Source organism: Panthera pardus, unplaced genomic scaffold, assembly GCF_024362965.1.
Source record: "Panthera pardus isolate Hobbes unplaced genomic scaffold, ASM2436296v1 HiC_scaffold_13, whole genome shotgun sequence".
Lineage (NCBI taxonomy): Eukaryota > Metazoa > Chordata > Mammalia > Carnivora > Felidae > Panthera > Panthera pardus.
Genome location: NW_026526688.1, coordinates 20,052,977 through 20,066,452, shown reverse-complemented (window position 1 = coordinate 20,066,452; position 13,476 = coordinate 20,052,977). Strand labels below are relative to the sequence as shown.

The window sequence follows — 13,476 nt, the reverse complement described above, 5'->3', positions numbered from 1 at the left end:
GGGCAGAGAGAGAGAGGGATACACAGAATCTGAAGCAGGCTTCAGGCTCTGAGCTGTCAGTACAGAGCCCATCGCAGAGTTCCAGTCTCCCAACCGTGAGGTCATGACCTGAGCTGAAGTGTGACGATTAACCAACTGAGCCACTGAGGCGCCCCTTTTATCTCTTACTTTTAGGCCATCATCATCTCATGCAGATTTTCTTCTTTCTTCTATTCTTATTATATCTTTGTAACAAAAGTGGGGTTTCCCCCTAACCTGTGTAAAACTTTTCCTTGGTTCCTTATGGCCGTTGAGATAAAGTTCACATTCTTCATGTATGTTGTATGAGCTCTCACAATAGTACAACTTCTTTCCTTTCTAGCAGGCTTTTTCCTCCCTCTGCATCTCATACTCTGAACTTCAACCACACCCAAATATTTTCACTTTTAGAATATCTCACCCTTTTAGGACTTTGGATGTGGTCATATCTTTTCTGAAACTAGAATGCTAAATTCAGTCATCCTCAAACCAGCAGCCAGTTTCCCCTCAGTATTTCATCTTGCAAACATCTCTGACTTGATAATCATGTCTTAGCTCAGACCCTCCTACTCTTTTTAAAAGCCTTTTTTTTTACAAAGTCCTGCTAGATAACCTCCTATGGACACAGTAAGTCATATGCACTTACTTACCTTACTACCCATAGCACTATGCTCTGTTCATTTGTCTTTGTTTCTCATATAGGTTCACCATACAGAAAATCATTCTCTGGTGTTCTCTTACCAAAGGGAAGTATATATGGACATTTAAGATATAATCATTTTTGTGGTTCGATTCTATAATTTTACAATAAATGTTGCACATATTTCTGTATTAATTTCCCAAAGCGTGTCTGAAAATACCAGTTCCATGAGGAAGTCTCAGCAATTACTCATCACTTAGGATGTGATTACTCATCGCAATGAATAACAGTGTATTCAAAGTACAAAAAAGATCCTAAAATACAGAAACCACTTTAGCAGTTAAGTCAGATTTTGAAAATTTATTAAAAATACATTTTATTATAGGGTTTGTCCCTTACATTACCTGTTAGTAGCGTCGGAGTAAATCCTGAGGCATGGACTTTGGGAAATGTTGTTTAGAAGATGTCTCTTATCCAGGCTTTCTGTGGGTTGTTTATTTTGTCTGATTATTTTCTCTTGAAAAAGGAAAAGTCTGCAGACACCAAATGTTTGCTGACAGATAGGGTAAATACATTCTCCTTGTTTCCCAATACTATCCACGATTAGTTTCAACATACTTTTTCTCAGATGCTCAGCTGGCAGTTTGAAGATTTGTGTAGTTTCTGTGGTGTTCTCTGTTGTCTAACAGAAAGTTGTTTTTCTATAGCACATCTTCTGAACTGAGGAGGAAATTCCAGGCTTCGTTAATTTCAACTTTTATTTTTGTCTTACTTAAGCCTGCTTCTCTTTGCTTCTTCTTTCCCTGTTTCATGCCTTACCCTGTAATTATCTCATGTTATTTTACCTCATTTTCCACCCTACTACCATGAAATTTGTGTACTCTATATTATTTTTATTATCATCCTTATATCTTAAAAATACAAGCTTAATATTAAACTTTCTTAACAAGGTGAATATCCACTATAAATTTTCCACACACCTTAGGGGATTCAGAGTACTATAATTCCTTCCTTTTATAGCTGTGTTTTTATAGTCCAGTATTTCATTTTGACCTAAATTTTATTTCACCAATTTATTTTTCTAGTTTTCTTTATACTCAGTGCTGATTTTTCCCATAATTTCTTTTTACATTTTACTCCATCCATTTCAATCAAGAGCTCTTTATTTTATTATTTTTAACAAGGATCTATAGATAATAAAGATTTTGGCCTTTGAATGTCTGAAAATAACTTTGTTCACACTGTTTTTGAAAGTGGGTTTTACATAGGATTCTCACATTTTTTCTTTAAAAGTGCATACATGCTGTTTTTGACAAGAACACTATTATTTTTAATTTTTTAATGCTTATTTTTGAGAGAGAGAAAGCAAGCATGAGCGCACGTGAGTGGGGGAGGGGCAGAGAGAGAGGGAGACAGAATCCAAAGCAGGCTACAGTGGCTGAGCTGTCAGCACAGAGCCAGACCCCGGGCTTGAACTTGAACTTGTGAACCAGGAGATCATGACCTGAGCTGAAGTCTGACTCTTAACCGACTGAGCCCCCCGGGTTGCCCCAAGAACACTATTTAGAGTCTGTTTGTTGTTACTTTAAGCAATTACTAAGTTACCAAATTACTTTAAATAATTACTAAGTAAGTATTTATTTCTCTCTGCTACTTTTTCAGGTTTTGTCCTTAATTTTCTGATCTCATAGCTTCTGCCCTTGGGCACATTTGGCAACTACACCTTTGCATGGCACAAGCTTGTGCCGTGATCTTTCATAGTTGTCTCTTTCTCTTATGATACTCTATTAAAGCATCGGTGCATTACAATTTCTGTGTTGTCATGGTTTAATGCAAGTATTTATGTTTGGTATACAAAGTATAAAATTTATAACTGAGAAGCATATGATAATTAATTTTTCCAATATTATACTTCATATCAATATTGTTAGAATTGTGATTAGAAATCCAAGTATTTAGATTAGAGAATTTCCCACTCAGTCAAACAGCTTCATTGTTAAGTGATTTGCCTAGATGTTTCCAGGGAGTAAATCACATGTTAAGTGTTGGAACAGGATTCAGTAACCATTTCTGGACATGGGGGCTAATCCAAAGCAAGCAATGAGTCATGAATTAAAATATAATGGAACTCAATACTGCTGACATGTTTGATTTGTCCCATCACAATTCATTCATTATCAGTAAACATTTATAGAACATATGCTAACTACATATGCTAAGCGCTATGTTAGATATTGGGAATATGACTGTGAATATGACTCAGACTCAAATTGTTGCTAGTCCAATTAGAAGAGAGTTCAGGGGCTTAAACAGTTAAGTCACCAACTTTGGCTCAGGTCATGATCTAAGGTTCATGAGTTTGAGCCCCGCGTGGAGCTCTCTGCTGTCATCACAGAGCCTGCTTTAGATCCTCTTTCCTCCCCCACCCCGTTCTGCCCTTCCCCTACTTTCACGTGTGCTCTCCCTCTCTCAAAAATAAACATTAGAAAAAAAAGTATAAAAAAAAGAGTTCAAAAAATTATAGTGTTTGGCAAGTAATAAATAATATTTAGTGAAAAAATGTGGGGTAAAAAAATGATACATTGCAGCAAGCTTTTAAAAGGTTTAAAAAATTTTCTTGATATTTTCATCTCAGGAAACCTTTATGCTCACAAAAAATGTTGAAGATCCCAAGTAGCTTTGGTTTATATGAATTCTCTTATTTCCTTCCTTATTCAATCTTTTGTAGTATGTTTTTTGAATTAAAGAATATGAAGAAGAGCAAACCTCCCACAAATATGTACTTAAAAATGAGAGAAATATTTAAGTAGGCTTTGAAAGTAAAATGGTATTTTTTTGTGGATAATACGTTTTAACTGGACAAGTAGTAGTTTCTTAAAGGTTGTTGCAACATGGAATCTGAAATATTTGATAGGAATTTTTCATACTGTTATATGAAAATCCATCGCTTTATCTTGTACTTTGAATGGCTCTTTTACTAGTGCATGATCTTGGAAAATATTGGTTTGTTGAGTTATACACATATTCCAAATAACATATTTAATTATACCATATGAAAAATTGCATTTTTTCATATCACCACCAATCTTACCAGAAAAGTAATTACTCTGAGGCTGTAAAGCCCAGAGTGGTGGTTGTGTGCTTTCTAAAATTTTCATTTTCAGTTGGAAGTTTGAATTTTCTCATTGGCAACAAATTTGTCTACTGTTTCCCTTACAGTGTTAGCTTTTCTGTGCTCATCTTTGAAAAAAAATTTTTGTTGTTGTTAAATACTCAAGTCTGAATAAATGATTTTCTGTTAGTCATGGTGCTCCAGGATAACAGTAGTTGGTTCTAGTCACATCTCAAACAGTGGTGCAAATGCTTCTCTTTGAGACAGCTCTCTTCATTTGCTGCACAACAGAAGAGCTTTATGTAGTTTTCTCATTTCATCAAACAGAACATTTTTTTAAATATATACTTCTGGTTTGAGATTTAATAAAATTAATAAAAAAAAAAAAACACTGCTTCATCAAGGACATTTTAAGTAAAAAAGCCTTCCTCTCTTTCCCCACCGGAAGAAGTGACCGTAAAGAATACAGTAGTATGAATTGAGGCCATTTTCTGGATTTGGGCTAAGGAGATAGGAGCTTTACTTATCCTCCCTGGAGCACAATATTTGCAAATGTGAACATGCTGAAAAATAAAAATAAAACCTTAACATTAATAAAAATAAAATCTTACCATTATTTATTATGAAAATAAGTTTGATCTCATGAATCCCCTGAGCATTGAAGACCTTCTTTGGTCCTCTCATGGATCACACTTGGGAAACAAGTGATATGATTGTAAAGATGTTAAACACTTAGAAAAAGGGCAAAGAAATATAATATTTTTAAGCATTATTTTCTCTTGATGGTAAAATTATGGATGACATTTTGCCTTTAAAAATTTTTTTTAAATATTTATTTACTTTGAGAGAGAGCGAACATGTGCAAGTGAAGAAGGGGCAGAGAGACAGAGGGACAGAGAGAATTACAAGCAGAGCTGGGTGTGGGGCTTGATCCCATGAACTGTGACATCAGGACCTGAGCTGAAATGAAGAGTCAGGAACTTAATCAACTGGGCCACCCAGGCACCCCAACCTTTACAATTTTTTTAAAATATATTTTTCAGTGTCCTGTTAAGAGTTCATATTACTTTCAAAAAGAAGAAAAGAATATCATGCTTCATATTCCTGGCTGTAAAACGGTAGGCTTCTAAATAGAAGACAAATTTAGCAAAAGACATTTTTTCTAAATATGGAGGATATTTGGGCATGCTTTGGCCAAAAGTAAACTAATACAGAGGTGGGTGAGTCTAAGGATACAGAAGAAGAGGGTAGCATCGAACAAAAAGGGGGAAAAAAAATTCCAGGCCACACAAGGGGAAATGAGACCAAAGCATGTATGTAGTCCATTTACACAGACATATGATTCAAGACTGTGGTAAGACCAGTGCTCCTACCTACATTCTTTTCAGATGATCTTAGGGGAAATAAATGGGCTGAATGTCCATTGAACATGTATGTCACAGAACTGGGGTATCGAGTAGGTAACTATTCAGGACAGTTTATGTCATATGCCGGGTCTAAAAGAAAGGAAAATGGGGACTCCTTATTCAAAAATTAATAATTTCAAGATAGTGATATCAGATTGCAAGGGTGACACCCTTCAGAGGGGAGGGCACCATTGTTGTAGCAATAGTATGCAGCAGTCGCATACTCACAAACATGCACTACCTCTGATAACCTAAAAGTGTTTTAAAGCTCAAATTCTAAGGCCCAGATATTGTCCCCCCAGGAAAAATTCAAATATTTTCCCCCAGCAATATAAGAAATCTAACAATAAGATGCTAGGGGCACCTGGGTGCCTCAGTAGATTAAGCATCCAACTTTGGCTCAGGTCATGATCTTGTAGTTTGTGAGTTCGAGCCCTGCATCAGGCTCTCTGCGGTCACCACAGAGCCCACTTTGGATTCCTCTGTACCCCTCTCTCTCTACCTCTACCCTACCTCTGAAAATAAATAACCTTTAAGAAATAAATATTTTTTAAAAAATAAATAAAACAACTGGATGCTGCCAAATATGGGCTACTTATTTTCTTCTTGGAATTTTCAGTATAGTTTACAAATATTGTAACTTCATTTGTAGAAATGAAACTTCAGAGAATCACCCTTCTACATGAGTACTTCTAAACTTGACATGATGTGTTTCTAGGTTTCTTTATTAAATATTTTCTTAATTCACCCCTTTAAGGTTTAGTGTTGTCAGTCATTTTGGCAGGCATTTCCAAATGTAGCACTGAATATTGTATCTTCAGATATAATTGTTTAGTTGTGTAATAACACCAAATAGGTAGAAGTGTCTTTTGTGAGTGAATAAGTATAAAGATTTGCAGAAAATTAAGTAATCACATAAATTTTCATTAATAAACCAAAAAAGGAAATAGTATATTCAAATTTGTTTGAAATTGCATTTTAATCTATGCATTTTTCTAAAAATTATTTTCTGCTTCTTCTTTTCTTTTCCTTTAAGAAAAAGGTGTTTGGAGTCAAGTCATGTTGTTATCTGCTAGCTCATGCACAAAATTTCCTTATTTCCAAGGACAAAAAAATCATTACCATGAAATGGTGATAAATGAAACGGTATTCTTATGTTGATCCCATGCCCTTTTGGTATGTAGTGAACCATTTTAGTCTGATGGCAGGTGTATCTTTTCTAGCTATATTTTCTTTAATAAAGGTATATTTTTTAAATTCAATAACCACATTTATTCAATCCAAAGATTCGTCATCCTATTGTCTACTTTTTTAGGTTAATAATATTTGTATATGACTCACAGGCAAATTTTCAATAAATAAATAAATTTTAATAGCAGTTCTTTGAAATGACACACAATTTGATGTATAACTATTTCACAATGGGAAACAGTGTTGGGTTTCAGCAAGAAACCGTGTTTAATTACTATTGAGATATCTTCATTTAAATTTTATTCAGTCAAACCCATCTAAGAAATCTATACAATATTTTTCTAAGGTTGTTTAAAAGTGAAGGATACATTTGTGAAATTGACTTTTAATTTAACTAGAATAGATCTTCATTTACTTCATCATGTGAACTTAACCTATTTTTGATTCAGATTCATAGATTAGGTTTATACAACTTAAACTAAACCTAAACTCAAGCATTCATTAATTTTTCTAAGACATTTTATTTCAATTAACAAACACTGCATAGTGCTTACTATGTAATAGGCTCGTCTAAGCTTTTCATAAATATTAATTCATTTGCTTTTCACAACAAACCCAGAATAAAGATACTACTATAATTCTCGTTTCACAAATGAAGTGCAAAGAAGCTAAGAGGCAGTGTAGATGGAAGCCAACAATAACTACTCTGTCCTATTAGAATCCAGAATAGTGTTTTCTTTAGCAAGTGAGAAAGAGTATGAGAAGAGGGGTTCCTGGGACACCCACACCATTCTTTTTTGGATGTGGGTGCTGGTTACCTAGGTTTGTTCACCTTGGGAAGATGTGTTGGGTTATACACTTAAGGCAAATGTACTTTTCTCTCTATATAGTAGCATATATATTTTTATACAGTATTCTTCAATAAAATGTTGAGGAAAGAGAGGTCAAATGTCTTGTTCCAGGTCATACAAATTATTAATGGCAAGACCAGGATTGGAACATAGGCTTGTCTAGGTTCTTAACCACCGTTGTGCCAGATACTCTGGGATATTGGTATTTTGCTCTTTGGATTATCTACCTCTGGCCCTTTCCTGTCCCTCCATCTCAGTAGGAAGGCCCCCTGTGTTTCCTAGTCTCAGGGATCTTTGCATAGCTGAATCAGAATTTTAGGAAGGCAACAGCTCTTTGTGAATTTGTTTTTTTTCTGTTTGTAAAAGCTTAAAAACATTGAAAAAGTAAGTTATCAAGAAGGGAAATAGAAGAGATTGTCTTTCTGTATTCTGAAAGAGTAGGATAATCTCAAATACTGGTAAGGAAATGTAGGATAATCCCATACTTTCTAAGGACCTCTTCCCCCATCAAAGTAGTATTCAGAGATGGTAATAAGACTTCACTAGGAGTGGGTATTGGCAAAACTAAGGACACTGAATCCATGGCCATGATATTCACAGCTTTCTACAGATCTCTGTGGTCAAGTGAAGGAGAAACAAAGGACTTTTATGGACCAGTATGGCCTTGGTCAAGAAGATGTCACCAGTGACATATTGAGTAGATGTTAAATGCCTTTGTTTTACTCTTTAGACATTATTTGAGCCTCTAGATTATTTGAATCAGTTTTAATCATTTGTGTGTGGGGGGGTTGGGGGGGGTGGTGGGTGTGTGTGTACAGAAAATCATTGCTCTGGAAAATTAAGGCATAAAAAAAGAGAAAAGTATTTATATGACATAGAGGAATCTAGTAGGGAGAGAAAGTTCATCTTAACCAAGAGATTGTTGTTAGTTATTTTTCTAATAAATATTCCTCTGTTTGTCATGAAATAGTTAAAAAGTAAATGGATAACCAAGGTATCTGGTTTGAAATTAAAAAAAAATAAATTCAATTTGGGGCACCTAGGTGGCTCAGTAGGTTGGGCATCAGACTTCAACTCAAGTCATGATCTCATGGGGCTCAGGTCATGATCTCATGGTTCATGAGTCTGAGCCCCACTTTGGGCTCTGTGCTGACAGCTCGGAGCCTGGAGACTACTTTGGATTTTGTGTCTCCTTCTCTCTACCCCTCCCCTGCTCACATGCTCACTCTCTCTCTCTCTCTCTCTCTCTCAAAAATAAATAAACATTCAAAAAAAATTTTTTTTAAAAAGAAATTGCCATTAGTGTACTTGGAATAGGCCTTTTGCATTGACTTGGTTGTTTTATGCATTTTGTAAATACAGCAGCATTTCTGAGACTAAGTACAGGTATCCTCAATTTAAATTGGTTTTAAATAAGGGAGTTCTGGGGTTCCTGGATGGCGCAGTGGGTTAAGCACCCAAGTCTTGACATTGGCTCAGGTCATGATCTTATGGTTTGTGAGATTGAGCCCTACATTGGGCTCTGTCCTGACAGTGCACAGCCTGCTTGGATTCTCTCTCTTCCTCTCTCTCTGCCCTTCCCCTGCTCATTAGCTTGCTCTCTCTCTCTCTCTCTCTCTCTCTCAAAATAAATAACTTAAAAAAGAAGGGAGATCTAAATTTCTGGCAATCTTGAACATTTAATATGTTTTAAGCATATTATTTAAGCAGACTGATTTTAACAATCATAAAGAATACATTAAATCAACAGGCTAAATCATGCTATTGTGTGGCAATTTGAAAAAAAGAAAGAAAGAGAGTGGTAGATTTCCTCAGGCTGCTCCTTGTCACTAGGATATCACTGGGGAAAACAAAGTAGGAAACTAATTTTTTTTAAGTTTATTTTATTTATTTTGAGAGAGAAGGAACAAGCAAGGAACAGGCAGAAAGAAGGAGAGACAGAGAATCTCAAGCAGGCTCCATTCTGTCCTGGGGCTCTATCCCAGGAATCATGAGATCATGAACTGAGTCAAAATCAAGAGTTGGATGTTTGACTGAGCTACCCAGGTGCTCTGAAGGTAGGAAATTATTAAAAGAGGATCATCATTTACACATATTGCAAATGTCATGACACTTCAGGGCTTTTTCTAAGTCTGTGTACTTAGCATTGGAGTCTGGGTTGCTGCTTGTCAGCTGAAGCCAGCAGTAGTGGCTTCTGGCTAAGTTGAGAATTAATCGTTTATCTAGTCCAGGTCCAGAATCACCTCCTGTGGTGTATTCTCATAGCCCAGATGAATAAAATCACAAAAGCAGGAAGCACAGTGTAGAAAGTGGTAGAAATGCTCACGATGGCCTTTGGGAGAATCACTGCAAACTGAACACAATCGATTATTGTCTGGTCTTGGATTTTAAGCTCTCTGGGTGCCAAACTTCGCAGTTTTGACCATAAGAAGCATTTTTGTAGGTTTGTTTGTTTTGAAAAGCCAAAGTCCATTGGTGAGCCAAAGACAATGATTGTCTACAATAGACAACAGCTGTGATTGGATGGACTCCACATTACCTTTTCTGTGCCCAAAGTGCTCCCGGAGCCATCTCTCTCTGTGCCCAGTGAGCCTCTGACTCCTTTAACTTCCTGCATATCCCTGAGGTTATTAATCCTGCAATACAAGAATGTAAATTACTTGATTCTGTTCCACAAGAAGTACTTGGGATTCATATTTGCTTGAAGAGTATCAAGCCTTGATAAGCTCCTCTTCTCCCTATGTAATTCAAAATACATGAGCAACACTGTACCAGATATGGGACTTTTATTAAATTTTTTTCCCTAGGAAATAAACTTTATGGATTTTATATGTAGGAGAATACTTTTTAGAGATGAATTTTCTTTTTGGGCTTTTGTTCAAGTTTACTATTTTTGATATCATGTACAAGACCAAATAATTCAGAAATATTTTAGTGACATATAACCATATAACCTGGTAAAGTAGAAACCAAGATAAATCATTATGGCATAATAATAGTGGGGATTAGAAAAGAACAAAATGACTTAATACTATTATTTAAAGAGAGAATACGGGCAACATTGTATAAGTTATTTCATCTATACTCTGTCCCATTGCTTCAGTGAACCTGTTTTCACTATGGTCACTGCTGAGTTTCTAGGAATCATCTAATGGATTCTTTTTTTTTTTTGGTCTTCTTTTACTTAATGTCTTGAAGCAATTGACAATGTGGACACTCTTTATCTTGAAATTCCTTCCTCTCTTGCTTGTCATTCCCTCAGTTCCTGAGTTCCATTCTTATTCTCTGACCACTCCCTCCTATGTCTATTCAGTAGATTTATTTAGCTCCACCCACATCTTAAATGACCCTATGTCCAAGGGTTGAGTCCTATACCGTCTTTTCCTTCTGTTTATTGTTCTATTCAGGCAGCCTTGTTCATGTACAGTTTCTTTTATCTAGTAGTTTATAATGAAACCAAATTTGTGTTTCTCTCAACCACTTTTTCATGTGCTCTAGAGTCAATATAAAAATAGCTTTCAGACATTCTATTCCTCAGAGTCAACATTTCTAAAACTGAAACCACTGACTTCCTATGTCTCCACTGAGTGCTTCTCTTTCTGTGTTTCTGCTCTCATTTTATGGCACACACACTGATACAATGGGCCCAACATTCATTCATTCATTCATTCATTCTTTCATTTATTATTTATTGAGTCTGATCTTATTTATTTGTGACTCCTAGAAAATCTCCTTTTTGATAGGACTCCTACATAGAGGTAGAAGCTCTTAGGACAGCCTCTATCTCTTGACCATCTGTTCTTGGAGTTTTCCTTTGGCCTCCTTCATTCTCTCAGCCAAAAGTTTAGCATATTCTGCAGCCTTTTCCTTTTTTTTCTTAGTACGTTGCTTCTTCAAAGCAATATGCTGACATTTGTGTTGGAGGACAGGTGAAGTAACAAGATGCTGAAGATACTTTGGTTCTAGGTTTCTTACCTTCTTTGTTTAGGGGTTTTCTCATAACATACTGGTAGAAATCATCTTCACAGAGATTAAAAGTTTGTCATTCTGCCAGCTCTTTTGGGCCCCAGGCAATGAGGCACAGTAGTATCAGTGAGTCCAGGAATGTCCTTCTCCACTTTTATTACAATGATCACATTGAGCACACTGTTAGCATCCACAGTGCAACCACAAATGGATTTGCACTTTCTTTCTCCAGTCCTCCTTGACTGGGAGCGGGAAGGCCCCTTACTCAGTAGCAGGTAGACATGGCCATAGGTCAAGACACCCTACTTTGTGGGGAAGCTTGATTTGTCATTGCCACCACTGATTCAGACCACATAACCCTTCCATTGTTCACCCAGAGCAACAGCAACAACCTCATTGGCCGCACACTTCTCATAAAAGGTATGAAGTTTGCACTCTTCGTCCATCAGTGACTTTCTGACAGCCAGTAGCTGGGAAAGAGACATCCAGCTTCATCCTGAAGCAGCCTGCCACCTCTGAGGCCCCACAAAAAAGAACAATATTAATGCCTTTTAATGAAATACTGTATTTTAGTCCCATTTTCACCCTCTCTATTCCCATTGTCACTGGCTTACTTCAGATCTTCTTCATTACTCATTTGACCATTACCAATTCTGATTATCTCACTCCATCCTGCCCTCCCCAATCCACCTCGCATAAGGCAGTAAGAGTGATCTTTCTAAAATGGTAAGTTGAAATCATTCCCTATGCTTCCTATCTCACTGGTTGCCACAGTCTATAAAATGTGATTCAAATTTCTCCCCGTGGCACACATACATAGTAACAACCAGGTACAAAAATAGTCATAAAATGTTCTTGTAAAATCAGATTTTGTTCTCTCACACTTCTCCACCTTTTCCTTTTTAAAATAAAACAGTTTTTATTTATCTTCAATCTCACCTCAAGCAGTATTTTTTGGGAAAAACCTTCAAGATTCTCCCAAGCTGACTTAGAAGGTGCTTCCCTTAGGCTCTATTAGCAGCAAATTTGTCATAAATTTCTCCACTAGACCACTCATCATGTTGTTTTTCTCTGGGTTGCTTGCTGGTGAGCTACCTGAGTTCACGGACGAAATATAGCATTTGGTCCATTATTTAAAATATAGTCTATAATCAATAAATATACAGGAAATAAAGGATAATAAAATTGGTTATTAAAATTCTAGTGAGTTATTAACTCTATAGTTTGTATAGATATGTAAATTATATATACACACATATATATATGTATATATACATATACATATGTATATATATAATACTTATCTAATATACAGTAAAACCTTGGATTGTGACTAAAGGGTTCCGCAAGATGAGAAAACACTTATAATAAATTTTAAATTGATAAATGCTATGTCTTGCAATTGAGTAGTATGTGACAGGGAATGTCACATGATCAAAACTGAGCCAATGGTTCTTCTCTCTCTCACTGTGAGATTGTGGGTGATCGTCTCCCATGTTCGGATGCTTAGTTTTAGGCTGCAGTGTTTGGGAGAAATCAGTGATTTTTCAGAACTTTGGCAGGTGCTCACAGCTGGCACTAGTGTATTTTTTGCCACTTCAAAGCACCTATGGACAGTCCTTTGCTTTTCCATACAAGAGGAAGCTTAGGAATGCTTTGCTTCCTTCTAGGTCAGGCTGCCTGCAGATACGGACCCTTTCCTCTGCTGCCTTATTGCCAGTTACATTAAATACAGTATATGACAAGAGTTTCTTAATATTGTACTGTAGTCAACATCCGTGTGAGTGTATACAATGGCCCCCATGCAGGAAAAGATTGAAAAGAATGGTAGTAGGAGCAAGGAGATGATTATGGTGGAAGTTAAGAAGTAAATCATTGAGAAGTACGAACAAGGTATGCAAATAGGCCAAAACTCCAAGATTTTATAAGAAGTCTATGTCTGCATCTCGTCTGCACAAGTGGAGAAAAAGGCAGAGGAATCCCTCACTTCAAATGAGATAAGGGAGATGTGTAAAATGTGGGAAACAGTGCAAAATTTTGTAGAAAACACCACCTGAATAAGGCTGTAGCAGTGCAAGTGATGAATCTGTTTAATGACAATGCAATGTCACATTTCTGTGAAATCCTCCAAAGGTGGCAAAAACAAGTGTCATTGGATAGGTTTCTTGTTAAAGTTGCATGAATAGAAAAAGATTCCATTGAGCCTATTGAAAGCAGTGATTCCATTAGTGATAATCAAAGCCTTTACACAATAACCCTCCTCTCTCTTGTCTCCCTCACACCAGCCATGAG

General features: G+C 36.3%; 1 pseudogene; it reads right to left on the bottom strand.

Moving 5' to 3' along the window:
* Positions 1-10,921: 10,921 nt before the first annotated feature.
* Positions 10,922-11,679, bottom strand: LOC109250957 (40S ribosomal protein S6-like; annotated as a pseudogene).
* Positions 11,680-13,476: the final 1,797 nt, after the last annotated feature.